This window comes from Haliotis asinina, chromosome 13 (genome assembly GCF_037392515.1).
Source record: "Haliotis asinina isolate JCU_RB_2024 chromosome 13, JCU_Hal_asi_v2, whole genome shotgun sequence".
In the NCBI taxonomy this organism is placed as follows: Eukaryota; Metazoa; Mollusca; class Gastropoda; order Lepetellida; family Haliotidae; genus Haliotis; species Haliotis asinina.
In genome coordinates this window covers 8694983-8720291 of record NC_090292.1, presented here as the reverse complement: position 1 = coordinate 8720291, position 25309 = coordinate 8694983, and positions in this window count along the sequence as shown.

Here is a 25309-nt window from a genome sequence, read left to right as displayed (position 1 = left end):
GAAAGCCATGACTTTTACCTTTGGACGTATCATCTTGATAGTATGTTGGATCGTCTGGAACATATTTTTCAAAATATTTCCTCAGTTTTAATCTACGTTGAGGCCGATGAACCATCTCTTACACAACGTCGTATTAAATTGTCCTTACAATACATTACTAAATTACACTCTAATGAATCTAACCCTGTGTATAACTGTGTGTTCAATCCCCTTTATGAGGATTTGTACGACAAGAAGTCTTCTCTTGTTCCGCCTCTAGGGCACAGAATTAAACCCTTTCTTTCTTCAGCCGGCATTGAGCTTAAAAACATAGCTCCCTCCCGTCTTCTTTCTTCTCCTCCATGGCAATTGGTTAGGCCACAAGTTGACCTAACATTAACTACATTTAAAAAATCAGAAACTAATGAATTACAGTATAAACAAGAATATCATCAATTGAAACATAAATAGAGCAATTATACATCCTTATTTACAGATGGATCCAAGGACGGTGGTGCTGTGGCTTGTGCCACTGTCATTGGATCCAGAACAATATCTTCTAGATTACCAGATAATAGTTCTATTTTTACAGCAGAAGCTAACGCCATATTAACAGCTCTTAGATATATTCAAAGACACCCTAAACGTAAACAATATATAATCTATTCAGACTCTCTTTCTTGTCTTCAGGCGATTAAAAATTTATCATGTAAACATCCACTTTTAATTGACATTATTGAATTGTATAATGATCTTGCAACTGGCCAATGCGACATCGTCTTTTGTTGGTTGCCTAGCCATGTAGGAATTTCAGGGAATACACTGGCTGACATTGCTGCTAAGGCAGCACTCAACAAATCTGTGACTCCACTTCTTATTCCATACAGTGATTATAAAACTGCAATTAGATCTTATATCCGTGATCTGATGCAGAAGAAGTGGGACACCCAGGTGGGTATCAATAAATTGCATGAAATAAAACCTTACATTGGTTATACCCACTTGGGTTGTCAGTCCAGATTTAAAGAAGTCATACTACGACGATGTCGTATTGGTCATACAAGGTATACCCATGCATACCTGTTGAAAGGTGAAGATCCTCCATTTTGCATCCCTTGTGATGAGAGAACCACGGTCAAGCATATCCTGCTTGACTGTGTTGAATTCTCCATCATAAGGGACCAATAGTTCAATGTAAAAACACTTTGGGATCTTTTTAACACAGTCAACACTCATTTAATTATTGTTTTTTTAAGGGAAATCGATTTCCTTGTTGTATTATAATTGATATGTCCTGTAGATAGTTGTATTTTAATGGTTGGTAGTATAGATTAGGAACATTGATCATTAGTGGCTGTACCCTCAACGGGGGTTGAAGTATTGTAAAATAATTGTCCTCCTGAGAGGGTACGTAAGTCCCAAAATTTTCAAAGTAAATTTATACTTTCCAGGACTTTTAAGTGTAGTATTTGTGTTATTTTAATTTTGGTTACAATTTCTTACAATCGCCAGCGGCAGAGGGGATGGTGTAAATCCAGCTAGGGACCATGCAGGTAGCAAAGGTACTGTAAGTCCCCATGGTCCCTAGTGTGGTGATCTACCGTCTGTTGTTGGCGATCTATAGCCTGTTTTTATACTGTATTGTCCATATAATGATATCAGTTTTACCTTTCCACACTAGTTTTAATGCTAATTGTGATATCCTAGTTGTTTTACTGTCCTTCGTTGACAGGTTTTATAATGGACACAATAGTCGTTTTTATTGCTGAATGTTCTCGTCACGATATGGCTGAAATAGTGCCGATGTGACGTTAAATATTAACTCACTCACTCACTCCTCAGTTTTAAAATTTGAAAAAAGTGCTAAATTTGGTTCAACTCTGATGTACCTAAACCTACTGACTGACAGATGATTGGTGAATTGATATGACAGTAGTTTTGCACTGAATACAAAATCATTAAAAGCATAACTGAATATGTGTTTTAAAGTGTGAGGAAAAATCTAACTTATGTCACCAAATTTGCTCTAATCAAGATAAAATATATTTTGAAACCAAACAATATCTGTTCTCTACTGGACTATGGCATATTTGCCCAAGTTGTTGATACACTGTTAATTTCATGTTAACAAATACAACTATTAGTAATGTTTTTAAAAGCAAATGAAGAAAAGTCAAACAACATAAATGTATCTGTTTTATAGCACTTGGCAGCCTGGGAAAGCACTTCGTCACCGCCAGATCTTTTCTGCAACACATCTTCTCATTTGTCAATTGCTGATTTCACAGTAACGTCAAAGGCAACCCTAACCTTTGATGGACATGCCACTGTCATAGTAGTAAATAGATTTTCTCATATTTCTGAAAGACTCATTGCCAACTTAACCAACAAAATCAATGAATATGGTATACACATGGTTGACCTATCAGTAATGTCTTAATTAAAGGACCCGTGAAGGTCCCGGGGTAGAATAGGCCTTCAGCAACCCATGCTTGCCATAAAAGGTGACTATGCTTGTCGTAAAGGGCGACTAACGGGATCGGGTGGTCAGACTAGCTGACTTGGTTGACACATGTCATCGGTTCCCCATTGCGCAGATCGATGCTCATGTTATTGATCACTGGATTGTCTGGTCCAGACTCGATTATTTACAGACCGTCGCCATATAGCTGGAATATTGCTAAGTGCGACGTAAAACTAAACTCACTCACTCACTCACTCTTAATTAAGGGCCACGTATCAATCACTGTTCAAGTAAAGGTGTCTCAGTAACATCAATATTACATGAAAACATATCTACAGGGTTAAACGTAAGTTACTGTTAGAAAACATACAACAGTTGTATTAATAGCATTGACTCTAAAACAAGTGACATTAAATCACAAAAGAAATTTACATGCAGTTAATAAGATGATTAGTTTGCCTTTGACCGGAATCGAACCGATGTCTAAAGCTATATCTCTCAGATCACCATTCACAAGCTACATTACATCTAAATTCAGTATTAGAAATAAATGCTTGGTTATTAAGAACATCAAAGTATGAACCCATCACACTTGTGATGAAATTATATATGTGTGAACCTATCACACATGTGCATTAACTAAAAATGTGTGAACCTATCACACTTGCCAAAAGAATAAATGTATGCAAAGATAAAAGATCACTCAATATAGAAGATGATGAATCCCATCAGACTTTCTTTAGCCGTCAGATTGTGCAGAGCTCCAGCAAAGGTTTAATATGTTTCACAAATAGTTAGTAACTGCCTCACATGCTTAAATGAAGACACGTACAGTCAAACTGTGAATCATAACCTGGCAGCACTTACCTGCTTTCTTCGGTTCACAGTATTGTCATTGTAGTCATAGAGTAACTCTTCTCCAAGTTGAATATCTTTGGCGGCAAACAAGCAGAGATGTGGTTGTCTTTGATACTGTATAAGCTTCATTTTTGGATCCTGGCAGGCTAAATGGGGTACAGGGAAAGCAAGTTTATTTGATTACTGATACTTACTTCAAGGATACTGCACTGTTTGAACTTCAACCAATGCTGCAATAACAATAGATTGTCATTATATCTTATCTAATGTATTAATTTTGGGGGTTGAAATTCACTCTCCACTCATACATTTAAGCATTTATTTAGAAAAAAAATGAATATAAACATACTCAACTTTGAAAAATACATGTTTACAAAAGTGACACCCAGTTTCTGCCAAATACACGAAGCACATTCTGAAATACTGAAAAACACAAAAACAAAACATGAAAATAAACAATACAAATACCAACCAAACCTCTAGTTCATCCCGCCCTACCATCACTTCTGGCAAAATTCCTAATTTAAAAGTCATAAAAAATTGTTAATGCAATACTAGAGCTATTTGTCAAATTCAAACTTGGTCCTGTGTTCCAAGCATGGTACACGTACAAGTGATTTGTAATGTGTAATGGAAATGAACTGTTATAGAAATGTATATCAACATATGTCATATTTGGGATTTCACTTTCTTTGTGGAAGTCATGGTGGCTGAGCAGGCTAGACGGCTGACTTTGTGCGCTGGCGTTTAGGTGCCTGACTCAAATCCTGGATGGGACTCAATCCCCAAAAGTACTAGAAATTGTACTTTACTAAGAAAGTAGAATCCCAAATATGACATATGTTGCATTTGACCACATTCTAAATGGCATTGTGTAATCACAGTATTGTATATCCATGTAACAAACGTGTCTCAAAATCTTGTACCTCTGCCTAAGTTCATTCAAATATTGCATGGGTGGAAGGATACACAGTTAAAACAAAAGTACATGGAACTTGTTGACATGGTAACTGAAAAGACTAAATGCAGTTTCAAACTGTCAAAAAGCTCAAGTTCACCACTATGCCTATGAGCCAGGTTTTGTGTCAAGCCAGTATTTTCCCGGCAACTGCTAAAGATATGACATGTGGTACAAGGTGGGCCATATGTCCAGCTTACAAATATATTTTTCTAACACCTGCCATTTCCTCTTGTCTTGGAAAGAGAAATAGAACATGTAGCAGCCCTCTTGTGCTTTAGAATGTTTTCTGTCCAATTCCTTTGCCCTTTCATTGTCAATTAAACGTCCTCGGTATTCCAAAAGGAAATCCCCTCTTGCAAAGGTCTTTGTTGCAAAAACACCACAGCCTGAAGTGCATAAATGCAATATACATTATAAAGCAGAGAGGTGGTACAGTGACAGAAAATAAAAGGATTTGCAAGTTTAAACAGTTCTCAAACGTCCAACACAAAGTTTTTTTATCAACACATAAGTCAGTGTATACTAGTATCCTTTCAATATTAAGTTTTCACTTAACATTTATATTCATATAACAGGAGGAATGACAGTAACATTCATGTTCCAGTGTTGTCATGATCTTCAGTGTTGTCATGATACTAGATACTAAACACTAGATACTAGATACTTGGGTTTGACGTCAGTAATGATAAAATGTACTGAAACAGAAGTAGTTCGACATAATTTTTTCCTCATATAACTGGATACAGGACCCTCTTAATAGGCAGTACCAACCTAACAGTGACCATTCCTCTCTGCAAAAAGTTCAAGTACATATGAACATATAACTTATTTACAAAACTAATATGTTTTGTGCTTCAGCTTGTATTTTAAAGACATGTTCATGAAAATACTTGCCAACAAAATCAGACACAAATTTAGATAAACTTAAATCCCTCCTTATCCAGTCCGAGAGATATCCACCTTTTTGGCATCTTCTTTTGGAGTCACAAATAAGTAATTAACAAATGCATGAATAACTCACTACAATGTATTGTTGTCATTTTACTAAGAGCAACCTAGAAATCATAGATGCCAATTTCAGTTAGTTTGAGTGCAAGTGAACTTTAAAGACAACACACAGATAATAGATTTGGTGAAATAACTGATTCTGCACACTAGTGATATTGCTGAGTTAAAATGATAAAGTAGTTTGTTTTTTTTTAGCGTTTGCAGCTGTGCACTTCTTTGGAGCTGAAACAGGCAAGGATTGAATCAACCTTTACGTAAAATACTTTACTTTCACTGGTCAGTGACACGTTAACAAGTTTCCATATCAGCCTTTCACGGTAACCACCAGACTCTCCGTCTAGAGACTGTACTGCTATCAATCACACGGTTTCATGATATAATGCATGCAATGCATGGATATTAAAAGCCATTCGATAAACATGTTGCAAACTTCCCAAGAGTTTTGTGAGTGAGTGAGTGAGTTAATGTTTAACGTCACATCGGCAATATCTCAGCCATATCGTGACGAGAACATTCAACAATGAAAAAGAGCATATAAACATTGTAAAAACCCGTCAACGAAGGACAGTAAAACAACTAGAATATCACAAATTCAATTAAAACTAGCATGGAAAGTTAAAACTAATAGCACTATTTAGACAATACATCAAGAGTTTTGTAGTCGTTCCATCTGCCGACTACGTGCTCAAGTAACATTGCTACAAAGTGGTGTACAGCAGACCGTATTAACCATGTTAATCTTGGGAGAAGCATACAACTTACATGAAAACGTTACAAAAGCTAACAGAGCAAACAGTTTTAATTTTCAGCAATAAAAGATTATGAGGTCACCAAATGACCTCAGTGACAAAAACATCCTGTGCCAAATGAACTTGACTGACCTTAGTTACTTCACTTCATTTATTGATTGGGGATCCCTGGATCCTACCTTTTAGCAGCTCAAACTACACGCGGCTTACACACATAACAGCATGAATTTGACAATGTTTACAAATATAATTCGCTTCCTCAATGTGTTGATATTAAAAGTACAAGGAATGTGGCACCACATGACTACATGGTACAAAAGTCACTCTGTGTCCTGACGTATTACTTAGGCCTAATACTGGTGTCTGAAAAACCAACCTGTGATCTACACAACATTAACCATACATTTTTGTTGGTATATAGAGAATCTCTCCCAAGTGTGCACTGATATCAATAATACCAAAGAGAGTTGTTAAAGTTTCAAATATCTGAGGCTTGCTGGGGATTTAACCCTATGAAAAATGTTGACATACTTGATATCAGCAGAGACGAGGTTGAGATTCTATTTATCATAAAAAAATCATTCTTCGTTAGTTTTCAGTAAAAAATGCACATGTGTCAAGACTGTACTACCGCCAGACTTGCAGTGCAACAATGTCATAGCGTTGTGACATTATCAAGTTCATGACGTCTTGGCACTGTACAAAATTCTTTGTAGGTCTGAACTGTGTTTGTTTAACGGTACTCTCATCGGTATCGATAAAACCCCTAATCTGGACAAGATTAGCTAGCGACTATGAGCCTTTAGGCAAAAATACGCAAAACAAGAAATATAATTGGTCTAGCCTTAAGATGAAAATGCAGCAGAGAGGGTTTGGGCGGCATATTGTTCTCTGACCGTAATAAAGAGACTTCAACTGCAGGAGCACCTTTAGAATCCCTCGATTAAACATCTGTGTGATGTCAAAATGACATGACAGTTCTAAGTTGTTTCATAAACACTGATAAATGCCATGACAACATAATACGAATGATGAGCCCACTTATAATGTGCCTCGTGAAAGTACAGAGATGTACATGTGTACTGAGTACATTACGGAGCCTCACAAATTTCTGAGATGCATATTTCTTCTGAATGCATGGAAGTACTGACAATGTCATGGAATAAAGAATATGAAGAATGAATACTGTAAACACTGTAAATCAGCTTAAGTCTTGGTACGTGGTTTAATACAAAAAGAACCACGAAAAACATCCTTGGCAAAAGGGATATAATCAACCTAGAACTAAGGGAAGCAACCCCAATTAAGCCTAAGTAAAATATTACATGTCAGTGCGTGACATCATAGTTGATTCTGGCACAGTCAGACTGGGGAGGCCCATCGTCAGCTAACAGAACCTGCCCCTTTTATATGCAGCCTAGACAGAGAATGGGACTTGCCAGGAAATTCTGCCTAGTCACACCTACCAAGAACTTTCTGGAGAAACTACCGAACACAGCAACTGCCTGCATTACCTAGACTGTCAGAAGGGCTGTGCTCCCACTGCAGAACCCAGACACTCTTCTCCTGATCTGCGCGAAGAGATCAGGTTATACAAAATCAAGGTCACCGAGATCAATGGGAACGACAATGTACATGGGATTCTCATCCAATACATAATCTGTTCTAGCTGAGTGATTATTAATTACTAGCTCTGTCCCTTCCATCAGGTAGAGTGTTCTGTGAACACTCATAAACAATTATCTGTACCAGGTTCATACAAGATATATCATATACACTACATAGTAAGTGAATTAAGTTATTGTGCTGTATAATATTTTGAACTGTGGCAAAACAGGCTTTCTAAACACGTGTGTGTGTCTGCCATTACAGCTCTTTGAAACTCTTTTTTGGTAATTTAACATTGTTTCAACTTATAATTTAAACGCTGCTCCAGCACAGCTTGATATATACACTGTAACTGGAATAATTTGACAATAAAAAAATAATGCCAAGACAGAATAATAATAAATAAATAATAATAAATATGTTTGTTATGGTGATGGTTATAACAAACAACAAATGAGCAGAAAAAAACATGTAAAACTTGTCTTATACTGAGCATACATTTAGAGGTGATAACCACTTGAAACAGTTACTTTTAGAAATGATCTGGCGTGGTGAGTTGAGAATATCATTACTTGTCAAGTTATTCACTGAATAAGGTACTTCTAATATTGAATCCGTGAATATAAAAATACACAATTCTTACATTTTGATAGTAATTGTGAGTTTCTGTTCGGTTTGTAATTGTCTTAAATTGAAAAGTGTTAACAGTGCCATTAGGCAATAAATTCCATGACATAATCAATAAAAACGATTGAGAATATCTTTGCATGCTGCAGGTAACAGTTTGAATGAAAGTTTGTAGGATTGTGTTCAGTTTTCTAAAACAACTAACCTGTACTGTAAGTTTACAAAGTATTAATCCAAGTAGAGATGTTATCTCCAAATATCAAAAGAAACAATGAATGATCACAAGATCCCTGATTCACCTGGTTTTACATCATAATTGGTAAGCCCTGGATGTCAAACGTATAGGTTTATTTCAAAGAGTAATCAAACTGGGAGTCATCAGCTATACAGGTACAGCATATTATTAAGGGCAGCGGAGCTTATAATATGTTTATTACGGCTGTAACGAATACACATGGCAAATGTGATAGTAGGTAACCAGTACGATTAAATATTCACAAATACAATATTGTAGAAAAGTGATTGATGCAAAATATGGAACTCTCTGTTGACTGTTAATCTGTCATAGAAATAACCAGTGATCTGACATGGCACTCCAGTTTGGTATGTAATAGACTAACAGTTACAAAGCACAGAACCATATGTGCAGCCTTTGCAAACTAACATGACTTCCACGACTGCAAGGCTAGTACATATTCCATTTTTGCATATGTCACTTTGAAAAAAGACATAAGGGCTCAAGCAAAATATACTCTGTTAACTAAACTGTCAATAGTCATTAACATTCAGTTCTTGTGACCACAAATAACAAATGTAATTCACGAAGTTCTTCAGTTCGATTCACCAAATATGCAAGTGTATTGTACGAGCCTTAGTATATATGAAGTCGAACTGGGAGCTGTCATTGTCATAATGGGATGGTACAGCTGTGGTTCTTCTTAGGGAGAGGGCAGCTACATATAAAACCACTGGTGCGTAAACTGGTTTATTTAAGACTACACAAAAGCCACAGTAGGCAATAGTACACTCCATCGACAGACATGGTAGCTGACAGACACGGGTCATGTCCCATTAGTCATACTCACACTTGCCACACAGCAAATGAGGGATTAATTAAAACAACTGGCATACACCCACATGGACTAGCCTGCTAATATGAGAGCTTGAGGATAGTTTAACACTGAAAATGTCTTTGGGAATGAAAACCTATAAACGAATGTATTAAATAAAATTACATTGAAGTTGTATGAACACAATGCACAACAACCGTTGTAAAAGTAAATGTTAATAACTACTGAGTTTACTGTTACCAAATAGCCATTGCATTGTTAAGTGTTCAAGCAGTTTGAGAAGTCTGAATATGCCAAGATGCACCAAATGGTGCTACCATCCAAGGAAAGACAGAAAGTGTATCACAAGATGTTATGATTGTGCCAATACTTTTGTATGGTTGTGACCGTGTGGGGTCTAATAAGCATAACATGTTACTGTTTGACAGTTTTATGAAAATATGTTTTCTTCAGATTTTTACACATTTCCTTCATTATTCATAATTAGATTAAATATGACTATTCCTTACATTAATGAAGTGTGATTTTTTAAAATAATGTGTCGTCCATGCATCAGATCACCAGGTGGATGTAATGCGCATACGTTGCTGTGTAGGATAACCGGACATCAGAAAGGTCAACCGTATCGTACAACCCAACGTTTAAGTCTTATAGTCATCAGTAAAATCTACATTACTAGGTAAATATCATACATGCCAGCATGTAAAACACAAACATAAGAGATATTAGATGCCATGTTGCGATATACTTAGGTGCGCGGAATATCACGGCATACTTTGATGCCAATAGCTAATACAACACTACAGATTTCTAAGGAAAACCCAAATTTTGAAAACTACTACTACCTTCTTAAATTAATTTATACCAATCCTATGTTTCTGACTAAATAATAGTAAGTTGCCGATTGAGTGAGGTCTTCCGGGTATGGATCAGGAGCAACACACGGATGATGTCTGGTGAAGTCCAAGTTCGAATGACAAGAGCAAACTATTCCGTCTACTTTTGAAATTAAATTGTGTCATGAGAACAACGAATGAGACAAGCGTAGCCTCACATGCAGCCTTTACGAACAGAAGACTCTCGTTGCGAACAGAAGACTCTCAATATGATACAAACCATACCTTTCCCATAGCTTGATGCTGTCATGTCACTTCTCCGGCACTGATCGTAGCGGTAACTTCTAAAGGAAACAAAACGTGAACGGACCTACATGTGAAATATGAATTCAATTTATTTACATATTATTACAGTGTTATTTTGTTTGAGGTATCAGATAGATGTATTAAATATGAATAGGTGCTCTTTGTGGCGCATTGTCTGTCAGCTTCCATAATATATACAGCGGTTATTAAATTACGGTTTTTGAACTTTCACTTGACGCACACAACGTGCCGACATATCGTCGGCATTTAGTGCGAACGAAACAGTGATGTTATGACTAATACGCATTCTCATGTATATTTGAAAAAACAGTACAAAAGCTAATTGCATGTATTTAGAGAATATTTTTTCAATGGTATAGCACTGAACATATGTCCAGGTGTTAGAGAATTGTATAGAAAACCCCGTGTCGCCGAAAGGTCGCAGAAGTTATATATACATGATGTTTCGTTTTTTTAAACACAAACAGCACTGCAGATTAATATTAATGCAAAAGAAAGCATGCTTGAATGTCCTGAGACGACTATCTATCCAACCATCCACTTTGGGGTAGGTGTTATGGAAAATTAACGTAGTTGTGACATACAGATATTTAGGCGACAGACATATATCCTAAGGGCGACACGCTGTCGCCTAAACGTCGCCCAAATGTCGCCCAAAGGTCGACTTTGCATACATATATAAATATGTATATTGCAAAATATGTATATTCCGTTTTAACTGACGTAGGGACAAGGAATAGCCCAGAAACGTTGTGTAAACATTAAAGAAGAAATTGACATCCATAACATTTTGTCGTATATTAGAATACCGACTTCTAAATGCCTCTCAAGAACCTCGTCAGACATCTTCATGGTGACAAAGCAATTAGAATCCTAAACATCGACTCAGCCACCAGCTCCAAGATCGTCAAAACCAAGAATCATCTTTCATTCCTGCTTAGATGCAGAGACAACAGTCTGATTCGAAATGGACTCAGACTCAGGTCCCCATCACGCCATGCACACCAGCCGTCTCCAAGATCCAGCAGTAGACTCCTCAAGGCAAACGTGCAACTGCTCCGATGCAAGAAAGCCGTCCTTGAAGACACCCTCCAGAAATCGTCCACCCAGCTAGGATCCAAGCTCAGTCCAGATGTCATACAGAAAGTTCGACCCCTGACCTCCAGCAACAAGTTCCTTTCAGGAGAAGATAAAGTCCAGTCAAGTAATGAAATTTAACAAATTTCAGCAACAAGCAGTAGCTAAATCCTCCAACATCACCTCCACCACCAGCCGAGAAGCCCACCTTTCGAAAACAGTCGTCCACCTCAGCTCCAAGACCTGGACACCAGCCCAGACCGCCCTCCTTTCAAGTGGGCTGAAATTTATACCCACTCGCAGCACCATCAAATCAGATGAATTCATTACAGGCATGGAAAGCGGCCGACAACAACTGGCCCCAAGTGGCAATATCAACTACCTTCTACGCCAGATAGCAGAACTCATCAGAGAGCAGAGATGACAGCATCAACATCACCGAAGCAGACAAAGGCAAAGCTGCTGTTGTCATGGATACCCCAGACTTCCTCAGCCTTGTCAACACCACTCTGAGTGACACCTCCATCCACAAGACCATTGCTAAAGACCCAACGGCAAATTTGGAACGGCAGCATTGGGAGACTCAAAAAGCCCGACACTGATACTGAGACATAACGCTGAAGGTGTAAAATCTTGGACTATTAGCTGTAATTCGTGTAAATTAGTCATCAGTGCTCTGCAGTTACACTGTACAATTTTATTGGAATAAACCATCTTTTGGGGGGATTTATTGGGGACCTACCCCGCACTCTTTAGGGCGACAAGCTATGTGCCCTAGAATGGACGTTTTCAGATACGTCCATGTCTTTAAGAGACCCATATTTACTGCACAACTGAATTTATTTTGTGACCCTTTAGGGGCTCTACCATTTTGCTGTTTCGAAGCATTAGGCTTTGGCTTAGGTTTACCTTTAACAGTTTGTTGACTATCAGCTGTCGATTGAGACGTTGAGTGTGACTGTGAGGATGGTGATTTGTGATCAGAAGACTTTGATGTACTAGGAAGCGATTTCTCAGTCTGAGATGATATAGCAGGGTACAAAAGTCATGGAGAGTCGCAATTTACCATAATCAAGGTAGTTTGGCAGTCTGTGTGACGATTTTGTTATTTTAGAGCTAGACTCAGATGATGTTTTTGTTACTGTAGCATAACTTTCTGGAAGATCAGGTCTCTTTACCAGTTTCTTTTTTGCCCCAGAAAATGAGATATTTTGAGTAAATTTTATTTCCATTTTATCTCCATTTGCTCTTTCCAAATATGACACTATTCAGAAAATGAGGAATGGTCGCCTGAGCAGTTGGTGCATCTTTCAAAATCACTAGTACAATCTTCTGTTGTGTGTGTTTTCTCACGACAGTGAGCACGCACAACAGACAATGTGCAAGTAGTTACACCGTGTCCATATTTCTGGCATTTAAAACACCTGAGCGGGTTGGGGATGTAGGTATCAACTTGAATGTTACAGTAGTCTGCCTTCACTGATTTGGGTGCATTTGGAGATGAAACCTAAACAGATACGTAGTTGCTTTGATGGTTTCATTGTTTTTCCGAGTTGAAACGCGCTTGACATAAAGCACATCTTGATCCTTCATTTCTGACTCTATATCAAGGTCCGACATATCATCAAACAATCGATCACGATCTCTCGTTGGTTGCTTGCTGCTTTTTCCCGCACTCAACTAGCAGGGCACACGAACGTAAGCGTCTTATGTTCTTCACATCCCCAGCAATACCTTTATTACCCTTGGATACAGCAAAGGGGTTGAACTTTAACGGTGTCTTGTCAGGAGTCTCAATCACAACGAAACGCGGCCAATACTCATTCGATGCAGACGGTCTATAGTCAGTATCAACAGGATCAATATCAAGTGGATGTTTTGGGTTTTTTTGTTTTTTTTGTTGAGGTTTTATTCGCCATGGTTAGTGTAATATGGCTCATCATCCGAGCTCCCCACCCACCACGGAGTATCACAAGGACAATGCTAGAGCAAGCGGGCCTCCAGCTTGCAGCACCAAGGATACCCAGATGATATACTCTAGTAGAAGAATTAAAAGATTAATAATTACACCACACTGGCCCATTAGCCACCGCCTTCTGGGCATAGAACTCTAAGCAAATCGGGCCGATTGTACCACCCGTCTACGTGAAGTAAGGGCCAAAGTGGTGCGTTGAGCAAAAGAAACAATGTTCAAGCTCCCACTGCCCTCAACTACCGGGATCCCATCCTCCACCGACACGGCAAACAAGTTGCCCAATTTGGTCGCCTCTTACGACCAGCAATGGCCTTGTGTCAAGAAGCCCTAAAATATACTTAACTGTCTGAAAAGGACAGTAGTCAAGTAAAAAAAAAATGATTCATTGCACAAAATGCCTCCGGCCCATATACAGGATGATATATACATATCCTTCTGTGACACACAGAACACAGCACTAGTGCATGTTTAATATATAGTGAAAGGTGAAACAACTTAGTGAAAGGTTCAATACATCATATTCATTGCGAAACCTGCAATGACGGTATCCTTGTTAAATTACCTGTTATATAATTCTCTCGAAGGTCACTATAAAATGGACGGACGAACACAGTGTGAATTTCATTTTCTATATCGATTAACTGACAGATTCTTTTCGATTTTGCAATGGAAAGTTAAAGTTTGTATTTGATCAAATGTTTCCTTAAATTGAGTATTGGTGAAAACACTTCTGGTTGAAGTATGGTAAAACAGCTAGATCATGAGAGTAATAAATTTAAAACTAGTAATACGTTGACTACAAATGACAATGCAATATGACAGCAGGCTATAGATTGCCGACAACTGAAGGCAGATTTCCCTATCAGCGACCATGGAGGATATAGTGCCATTGTTGCCTGGATGAACCCAAGCTGGATTTCAGATGTCAGCAATGTAGACAAATCTAGCCATATATTGAAAAGACACATATTATACGTTTAGAAACGTGGAGAGTGTTAATGTACTTTGAATGTTTGGGGACTTACATACACTCTCATGAAACGGATTGTATTAATTAATTGTAATTAATTCAATAATAATTATGATACATTTCGTTTTAATAGCTGGTACACTTTTAGGATTCTGGTTTTCCTGAATTTATCTGTTCCTAGTTTTCTATGTGTTTACGTCTGGGAGACTTATTCATGAAACTGATACTCAGTGATATATTATATCAACGTCTGTTGCACAAGTTACGGTCTGTTTAGAATAAACCTCTCACTACTCAGTAGGTAAGTCCCAAAACTTTCAAATTCAGTTTCAACTTGCAGGATTTTAAGCGTCGTATTCTTGTTATTTTTGGGTTTTTTGGCTAATTACATCCTACAATCGCCAGCTGCTGAAAGGATGATGTAAATCCAACTAAGGTTCATGCAGGTAGCAAAGTCCCCATGGTTCCAAGTATGATATCTTCAGATCCTGGCGAGCTACACAGACTTTATATATTGTATATTGACTACGTAAATAAAATATTTCTACAATTTCTAGCTAGTTTTAGACATCATCTGTGGTCGATACTCTAGATATTTTACAGTCCTTCAATGATTTCCGTGCATCATGTGTGATGAATGTTATTCGAGATAACTACCACGAAGTACCGAATGATTTGTTATTGGCAGCGGTGTGTATTGTCATACACCTCGCTTGTACACGGGGTACATCGAAAATAAAAGAAAAGCGCTCAGCCAATCAGACAGCGACACTTATGTGTGAGGTAAGATAAATGGCAATGACAATATTAAAAACTTACAGACACTAACCCAAAGAGTGCTCAAGGTTTGACATTTCGTTGGACTAGGCACTATTTAATACGGGAAGCCCTATTCGCTGTCTGGGCTGCATGACGAGGGGCGGGCAAGGGCCCTGAGCTTATAAGGCCTTACCAGTCTGTGCCAGGATAACCCCAACTCTCTGCTGCATATTATCTTTGACCTATAAATCATAATACTAATAGTGATAATAATGCATATTTATATGTGCGCCCAAGAGTCAAGTATGTGCATATTTACAAAAGTGGTACTAGAGCACAGGGAGATACTGCTGAAAGAAGTGGGTTTTAAGTTTGGCCCTGTACAAGTCAAAACTGTCAGTAGTTGTGAGGTCATAAGGAAGAATAGGGGCTGGATGGGAGAAAGAACGTTGTCCAAATGTTTTCAGTATAACGTTGGGCACAGTGAACAGATCCTGGCTGTTGGAACGAAACTGCGTGACTTGGAGTATGATGACAACACGTTAGTACCGAGGAGCAGGTCCATACTTGGCTTTGTAGGTCAGACAAAAGTATTTTATGCTGGATCCTGGGTTTGATTGACAACCTGTGAAGCTCCTGTATTCTGATGGCAGAGGCTATTTTACACACTATACGTAACAGGACACACAAAAGGTAATAGGGCACACTATAGGTCTATATCACTATCAAACACCGGCTAACAGCAACTATCTGGAAAGTTCTGGAGACTAATTACGTATATTGTATTATATCATTGCTCAGAAACCCAGGAAATGATACTAAGCGTCACAATTTCCACGTACTTGAACAGAAAATAATTTACACACGTCCTGTTGAATTCATTTATTGGTCTCCAAGTATGATAATGGTCGATTGTTGACTATGCACGAGGCAGTGTGCAAAATAGTTACCAAATTTTGCTTGCCAGTCCTGCTAGCCGTGCCGGAATGTTACTAGCCCACAAAATAATTCACTAGCCCGATATTTGAATGTTTGATCATTAAGCTCCTAATATGAAGAACTTTTACATCAGGCCACAATTGTGCATGAGTATTATAAGTCCGAGAGTGCCATATTCATAAAATGACCTCATGAAAATTCGCTAGCCATTCGGGCCAGTGACTGTAGAGACGTGCTGGCCCGACTGGATTTTTGCTAGAAACGGCCTAACGGGTCACTGACGTTTTCCACACTGGCAGAGATGGTTTTACAAACACGGGCATGAATCTATGTATTCCTGCTAGGCTCTGGTACATGACTAAAGACAATGTCCTGCTGTCCAAATCTCCTGGAGTACATCAAGTAGCTTTCCATGATATGGAGCGGGTATGTGGTTCAAGACCACCAATGTCACCACATTTGGCAGTTTAAATTCATGGAGAATGGTTTGAATGTAATCTTCACCTGTTTAAATTGACATTTCTTTTCCTCCGGTATTTGGTATCTCGCGAGTTGTAATTATACAATGAGGAATGATTTGACAACAATTCATCAAGTTTATTGGCAATATCGCCTCTGATAGCCAAAAATGTATTGTCACCCTGAGATTGTCTTCGTCTCCAGTAGCAGTCAATAGGTCTGCAGATACTTGTATAGGATCAGTCACTTTCCTGACATTTCAAGGTTAGTGTTTTAGTTTGGACTGTAGTCCAGTTATAACTGCAGTTATACACCCTATTGGATCCCAACTTATCTGTACATTTTCAATATTCTTAAAAGCGTACCACGAAGGAGAACGAATGGTGAGAAATGTGTAGACGGATATCAAGTTGATGTCTGCTTTTACGTACGTTTCATGGAGACAAAAGCAGAATTAATGACTCAATGCAATTAGTTAAACGTCTGCAAGACCATTGAATGATTAATATTTTTTATCACGATTTCTCTATCTATCACACGGAACCAATGAAGATCCGGGTTAGAATTGATCTTCAGTAACCCATGCTTGTCGTAAGAGGCGAATAATAGTTTTGGGTCAGACTCGCTGACTTGGCTGACACGTCATCGTGTCCCAACAGTGCAGATCGATGCTGATGCTCTTAAACACTGGATTGTTTGGTCCAGATTTGATTATTTACCGTCATATAGCTAGGATGATGCTGAGGACGGTGTTAAATAACCAACATACATCGCCTCGGGGGATTTGCACACCGGTACTGGTGTTTCCACAAACGCAAAATAAAAGTGGGTACTTGGTAAAGCGCCGTTTGTTTGTAACTGTAGACGAAAGGCTCAGTCCCCGAGGTGCTTAAATCAGTGCAGCAGGTGGACAGTGTTCCTCGACGAAGCAGTGTGAACAACCCAGTTCTGGTAAGCAAGAGCTAGAGACAACGATTCCAAGTATGTGAAGCTTTGAGTGGGTGGGACATTTTGTTTAATGGGTTTATTAATGCATTCTTGCATCACAGGTTTGGGGAACAAGCCCCAAATGAGGCAAGTTTTAAAATGTACTATCGCATATGACAGTCACGATAACATATCTATGAGTTGCCTAGTGTGCTTTAGGTGAAGCAGGTGTGGAAGTGGAGAATTAGGCAATGAGACGCAACCCATGGCAAACAGGTTGCCCGATTCGGTCGCCACTCACAACCCAACATCTGGTGCTGAGGACCGATTCTGCCACGAATACACACAGGGAAATCGCTATTAGCATTACCATGCACTTACATCGAGGGTGTTGTTCTTCATGAGCGCCACATGTTTCCTGTATGACATTGGATTGCCCCTTCACCTTCACGCATAATACCAAACGTACATGAAATAACAAATGTAAGGTGTGGCTGTTTCTCTTTAAAAATTCTAATCCAGTTTATCATAAATCGGAGGAACATAACTGCATCTAATCATTTAATATCACAGAGGGTTTATGTCTTATTAGTTGTGTGCAGCCATGCAGTTGGAACAGCACTGATGGTCTGTTTGATTGGCATTTGAGAAGTTGATGGATAATATTTTATAGTCTTTATCAATAAAGTAGTATACGTTTCTAAGACTGGTGGTATTAGTGCATAATGCTAATGTGTTGAGGCGTGCCGCCGTGCAACCTGGACAGGTTCTGTCATCCAAACAGATCAGGAGAGTGCCCGGGTTCTCCACCGGGAGCACAGCCCTTCTGACATTCTGGGTAATGCAGAAGGTTGCAGTGTTGGGGAGCCTTCATATTCTCCGAAAATTTCTTGGTGGGTTCGACTAGGCAATGTTTCCTGAGAGAAGTCTCATTCGCTGTCTGGGCTGCGTGTAGAGTGGGCGAGGGCCCTGAGCTGAGCTGAGCTTTACCTGTCTGACTGTGCCAGGATCACCCAAACCCTCTCTGCTGCATATCAATCATAATCTGTAATAATCATAATAATACATATTTATATGTGCGCCCAATCCACCTCGACAGACATTTCAAGGCGTTACAGGGTCAAGTATGTACATATTTACAAAGGTGGTACTAGAGCACAGGGAGATACTGCTGAAAGAAGTGGGTTTTACGTTTGGCCTTGAACAAGTCAAAATTGTCAGTAGTTTTGAGGTCATAAGGAAGAATAGGGGCTTGGTGGGAGAAAGAACGTTGTCCAAATGTTTTCAGTATAACGTTGGGCAGAGTGAACAGATCCTGGCTGTTGGAACGAAACTGCGTGACTTGGAGTATGATGACAACACGTTAGTACCGAGGAGCAGGTCCATACTTGGCTTTGTAGGTCAGACAAAAGTATTTTATGCTGGATCCTGGGTTTGATTGACAACCTGTGAAGCTCCTGTATTCTGATGGCAGAGGCTATTTTACACACTATGCGTAACAGGACACACAAAAGGTAATAGGGCACACTATAGGTCTATATCACTATCAAACACCGGCTAACAGCAACTATCTGGAAAGTTCTGGAGACTAATTACGTATATTGTATTATATCATTGCTCAGAAACCCAGGAAATGATACTAAGCGTCACAATTTCCACGTACTTGAACAGAAAATAATTTACACACGTCCTGTTGAATTTTATCAGTAATTTGCATTTGCTGATAAATATCCCGCTACCTTAACAGTATATATCTGACCCCAGGTATTTGTTTATCGAAAATAATTCACAAAACAAAGATCTGTTGTTTAGAGAAACAAAATAATTCATCTATATTTGAATCATACTTGTCCATGATATTGTATGGAAACAAAACAGTCAAAGATTTTATGAAATATATAATCATTTGTTTTATGGTATAGTTGTATTGTGACAAAATAGTTAGTTTTCCACACTTCCATCCTTAGACGAAAGAGAGTAGTTGAAGATTGCATGTTTACATTTTACTAATGCATTGATAGATTCTTTACCATTTAGGAGAGTAGAATACTATCAATATTATTGATAGCAATTAACATAAGAAAATATATCAAAATATTGAAACAGCTGTGAAACATAAAGCATTGACAAATCTGCCGTCAATATTAACCACGCTTGATTAAATCATCCCTAATCTGATGTGAAACTGTAATTGATACTATATTTGAGAATATAATATATACACCATACTATTCCTAATATTTCATTACAATAAGAACAGATTGAATGTTAGTTTGAAACATATTTTATGTCACGCCCATTACCGCGCAACTGTTGTTAGGACATGTCTGTGAATCATCATGATCACTATGCATCACAATTGTCGGTTTCTTATTCGCTGAGTGAGTGAGTGAGTGAGTGAGTGAGTGAGTGAGTGAGTGAGTGAGTGAATATTTAGCGTCACAGCAATATTTCAGCCATATCGTGACGGGAACATAACACTGAAATGGAATATAACTTATTCAGTGTAGAATCGAGTGATGGTCCCAATATCAACAAAGGTTCAAATAAGAGATACAGAGAAACTTGCATGTGGATTGTTGATCGACTACTGTTGCCGGGTCACGGGAGCATAAAATGTCAATCAGGACATTCTGTGATATCCAAATTCTATGATCGAAAACAAAATGGATTATTCTCTTGGAGCTAACAATGATCATGCTAAACAATTTGGATTTGACAGACAATGAAGCTTTTGGACAAAGGGCGTCATGGTTTTTTTTCGTACCTAGGCTTAATAACTCCTACGCAAGAGATACAATTTTATGTTCTGCGTAGGAGATAGTGACACTCAAATATTTTTCACCCTGGCCCTACTACGCTTCCGTACGTTTAGGGGATTTCAGTGTGTTTTTCTTAAAGGTTGAATGGGGTGTTGAAACATTGGATATAACTAATGGAGTCATTTATTGGTCTCCAAGTATGATAATGGTCGAATGTTAACTATGCACGAGGCAGTGTGCAAAGTAGTTACCAAATTTTGCTTGCCAGTCGGGCTAGCCATGCCGGAATGTTACTAGCCCACAAAATAATTCACTAGCCCGATATTTGAATGTTTGATCATTAAGCTCCTAATATGAAGAACTTTTACATCAGGCCACAATTGTGCATGAGTATTATAAGTCCGAGAGTGCCATATTTATAAAATGACCTCATGAAAATTCGCTAGCTATTCGGGCCAGTGACTGTAGAGGCGTGCTGGCCCGACTGGATTTTTGCTAGAAACGGCCTAACGGGTCACTGACGTTTTCCACACTGGCAGAGATGGTTTTACAAACACGGGCATGAATCTATGTATTCCTGCTAGGCTCTGGTACATGACTAAAGACAATGCCCTGTCAAAATCTCCTGGTGTACATCAAGTAGCTTTCCATGATATGGAGCGGGTATGTGGTTCAAGACCACCAATGTCACCACATTTGGCAGTTTAAATTCATGGAGACATCCGGTTTGAATGTAATCTTCACCTGTTTAAATTGACATTTCTTTTCCTCCGGTATTTGGTATCCTGCGAGTTGTAATTACACAATGAGGAATGATTTGACAACAATTCATCAAGTTTATTGGCAATATCGCCTCTGATAGCCAAAAATGTATTGTCACCCTGAGATTGTCTTCGTCTCCAGTAGCAGTCAGTAGGTCTGCAGATACTTGTATAGGATCAGTCACTTTCCTGACATTTCAAGGTTAGTGTTTTAGTTTGGACTGTAGTCCAGTTATAACTGCAGTTATACACCCTATTGGATCCCAACTTATCTGTACATTTTCAATATTCTTAAAAGCGTACCACGAAGGAGAACGAATGGTGAGAAATGTGTAGACGGATATCAAGTTGATGTCTGCTTTTACGTACGTTTCATGGTGACAAAAGCAGAATTAATGACTCAATGCAATTAGTTAAACGTCTGCAAGACCATTGAATGATTAATATTTTTTATCACGATTTCTCTATCTATCACACGAGACCAATGAAGATCCGGGTTAGAATTGATCTTCAGTAACCCATGCTTGTCGTAAGAGGCGAATAATAGTTTTGGGTCAGACTCGCTGACTTGGCTGACACGTCATCGTATCCCAACAGTGCAGATCGATGCTGATGCTCTTAAACACTGGATTGTTTGGTCCAGATTTGATTATTTACCGTCATATAACTAGGATGATGCTGAGGACGGTGTTAAATAACCAACATACATCGCCTCGGGGGATTTGCACACCGGTACTGGTGTTTCCACAAACGCAAAAGAAAAGTGGGTAATTGGTAAAGCGCCGTTTGTTTGTAACTGTAGACGAAAGGCTCAGTCCCCGAGGTGCTTAAATCAGTGCAGCAGGTGGACAGTGTTCCTCGACGAAGCAGTGTGAACAACCCAGTTCTGGTAAGCAAGAGCTAGAGACAACGATTCCAAGTATGTGAAGCTTTGAGTGGGTGGGACATTTTGTTTAATGGGTTTATTAATGCATTCTTGCATCACAGGTTTGGGGAACAAGCCCCAAATGAGGCAAGTTTTAAAATGTACTATCGCATATGACAGTCACGATAACATATCTATGAGTTGCCTAGTGTGCTTTAGGTGAAGCAGGTGTGGAAGTGGAGAATTAGGCAATGAGACGCAACCCATGGCAAACAGGTTGCCCAATTCGGTCGCCACTCACAACCCAACATCTGGTGCTGAGGACCGATTCTGCCACGAATACACACAGGGAAATCGCTATTAGCATTACCATGCACTTACATCGAGGGTGTTGTTCTTCATGAGCGCCACATGTTTCCTGTATGACATTGGATTGCCCCTTCACCTTCACGCATAATACCAAACGTACATGAAATAACAAATGTAAGGTGTGGCTGTTTCTCTTTAAAAATTCTAATCCAGTTTATCATAAATCGGAGGAACATAACTGCATCTAATCATTTAATATCACAGAGGGTTTATGTCTTATTAGTTGTGTGCAGCCATGCAGTTGGAACAGCACTGATGGTCTGTTTGATTGGCATTTGAGAAGTTGATGGATAATGTTTTATAGTCTTTATCCATAAAGTAGTACACGTTTCTAAGACTGGTGGTATTAGTGCATAATGCTAATGTGTTGAGACGTGCAACCTGGACAGGTGCATTCAAACGCTTACTGAAGACCAACCCATTTTCCTCTCATTACAACCAACTAGATTTCCCTCCCTGTACATGTGTCTATAACTGCAACATGTCAGCGCCTTAAACATGTACTTGGTATATAGAGAAGGCACGTTACAAGTGCACATTTGTAATATTCTTCTTGTGACATATGAACATGAAGCCATTGTGTCTGTATTAGTTGTGTGCTTTTTGTTTTCAGTCGTGTTTGTATCAACTTTGAAAGAAATGTTATTTCAACTTTTGTGATTGAATAATGCAGAATTATGAAAAATATGAAGTGATACAGCGGAGAGTATTTTTTGTACCTGATAATTTATCTCCGCTCGGCTAAATTTTTCCCTTCTTCCTGTTTTGTAGTATGTTTTCATTTTGAATTGGATATCTTTCAATATCATGTCAATTGGAACTCATTCCCAAATGTGGAATACATGTAGTACCAAAATGCATATGTATTTCAGCTTCAAAATATGCAATCGGGGGAAGCTGCCCTGCCAAAAGGTTTTGGGACTGCTGGCAATGTTGATGACAATGACGATTCTCCACTAAAACCTCTTCGCAAAGAAGGACACGTAAGTGTACTAAATATATACCACTACATGTAGCATTATACTTTCTCTATAGTGCTACTGTCTTTCCGTTACAAAATATTGTCCGTGAATTCGTTTACGTGCTATATAAACTGCATCGCACATGTTAAACGTTACACTTAGATGTGCCTTTAGCAATTTTTAAGTTTATCAGAATTTTATTTGTTTTTTCCATGGAAACAAGTATATTTCATGGTTAGCTTGTGCGGGGCATATCTCAGATACATGCTAGGTTCAATTATTAATTTATCAATGTAATCAGTAAATGGGAAAACTACAGTGGTAGCTGTCAAACCCGGCACCTGTCGAATCCGACATGTTACCAACACCGGCATGAAAGTTCAGTCCCATCCGTGGCTTGTATATAAGCTCTACAATCCAGCACTCTATCTAATCCGGGTTATTCATTCGGTCCAAATAAGTAGCAGTTTACCTAACATGTATATGTCAGAGTAGAGACTGCGATCTGGGAGATTCTACTTTAGATGTTGCGGTCTTGGAGATTCTAGCAGTAGAGACTGCGATCTGGGAGATTCTACCTTTAGATGTTGCGGTCTTGGAGATTCTAGCCGTAGAGACTGCGATCTGGGAGATTCTACCTTTAGATGTTGCGGACTTGGAGATTCTAGCAGTAGAGACTGAGATCTGGGAGATTCTACCTTTAGATGTTGCGGTCTTGGAGATTCTAGCCGTAGAGACTGCGATCTGGGAGATTCTACCTTTAGATGTTGCGGTCTTGGAGATTCTAGCAGTAGAGACTGCGATCTGGGAGATTCTACCTTTAGATGTTGCGGTCTTGGAGATTCTAGCCGTAGAGACTGCGATCTGGGAGATTCTACCTTTAGATGTTGCGGACTTGGAGATTCTAACAGTACAGACTGCGATCATGGTGTCTACTGGTAGAAACTCCCATTTTCAGACAAAACCTAATCAAAATCTCTAGCAGAAGAAGCTCAAATCTGATCCTACTAGCAGAGTTTGCAAGAATATCTTTATGCAAGGAAGTGAATAATTAGAAAATATATGTTCATACATTTATTAACATGGTGGAAATGCACAATATTTTATAAAGATTCTATGACAGAATATTTTATTGAAATTTATTAACATGGCGGAAAAGCACAATATTTCAATAAAATATTCTGTCATAGAATATTTATAAAATATTGTGCATTTCCACCATGTTAATACATTGTAGAAGTTTTATATATAAAGCAAAAACCAAAAAAAATGTTTTGTTAGATGCATGACCTTCTAAACGAGTCGGTCGGCGAAGGTCCGGGATAGAATAGGCCTTCAGCAACCCATGCTTGCTATTAAAATGCGGCTATGTTTGTCGTAAGAGCCGTCTAGTGAGTGAGTTAATATTTAACGTCACATTGCCAATATTACAGTCATATCGTGACAAGAACATACGTGACATTAAAACCAAATATATATGCATAAAATGAAGAACCTCTCGACAAAGGACATTAAAACCACTGCATTATCACAGTTAGTATTTAAAACTAGCGTGGAAACTTAAAACATAATAGTGTCACTATTTGGACAGTATAATATAAAAACAGGCCATACATCGCAAACAACCGAAGGTAGATCACCATACTAGGGACCATGGGGACTTACAGTACCTTTGCTACCTGCATGGTGCCTAGCTGGATTTACACCATCCCTTCGGCTGCTGGCGACTGTATGCAAGGTTAGCCATAATTTAAAATGACATATATTCTACGGCTAAAAAAGTGGAAGATTGAATGTGACTTCAACTGTTTTGGGACTTACGTACCCTCTCAGGAGGACAATAATTTTACGGTACCTCAACCCTCTTCGAGGATACAGCCACTACCAATCTTAGTTGCTAATTCAACTTCCAGTAAAAATATATTTATGTATTTATAAGTCATGTAACAAGTCTAATTCTTTTAAAGGTCACTTATACTCTAATAGGGTACAAATGC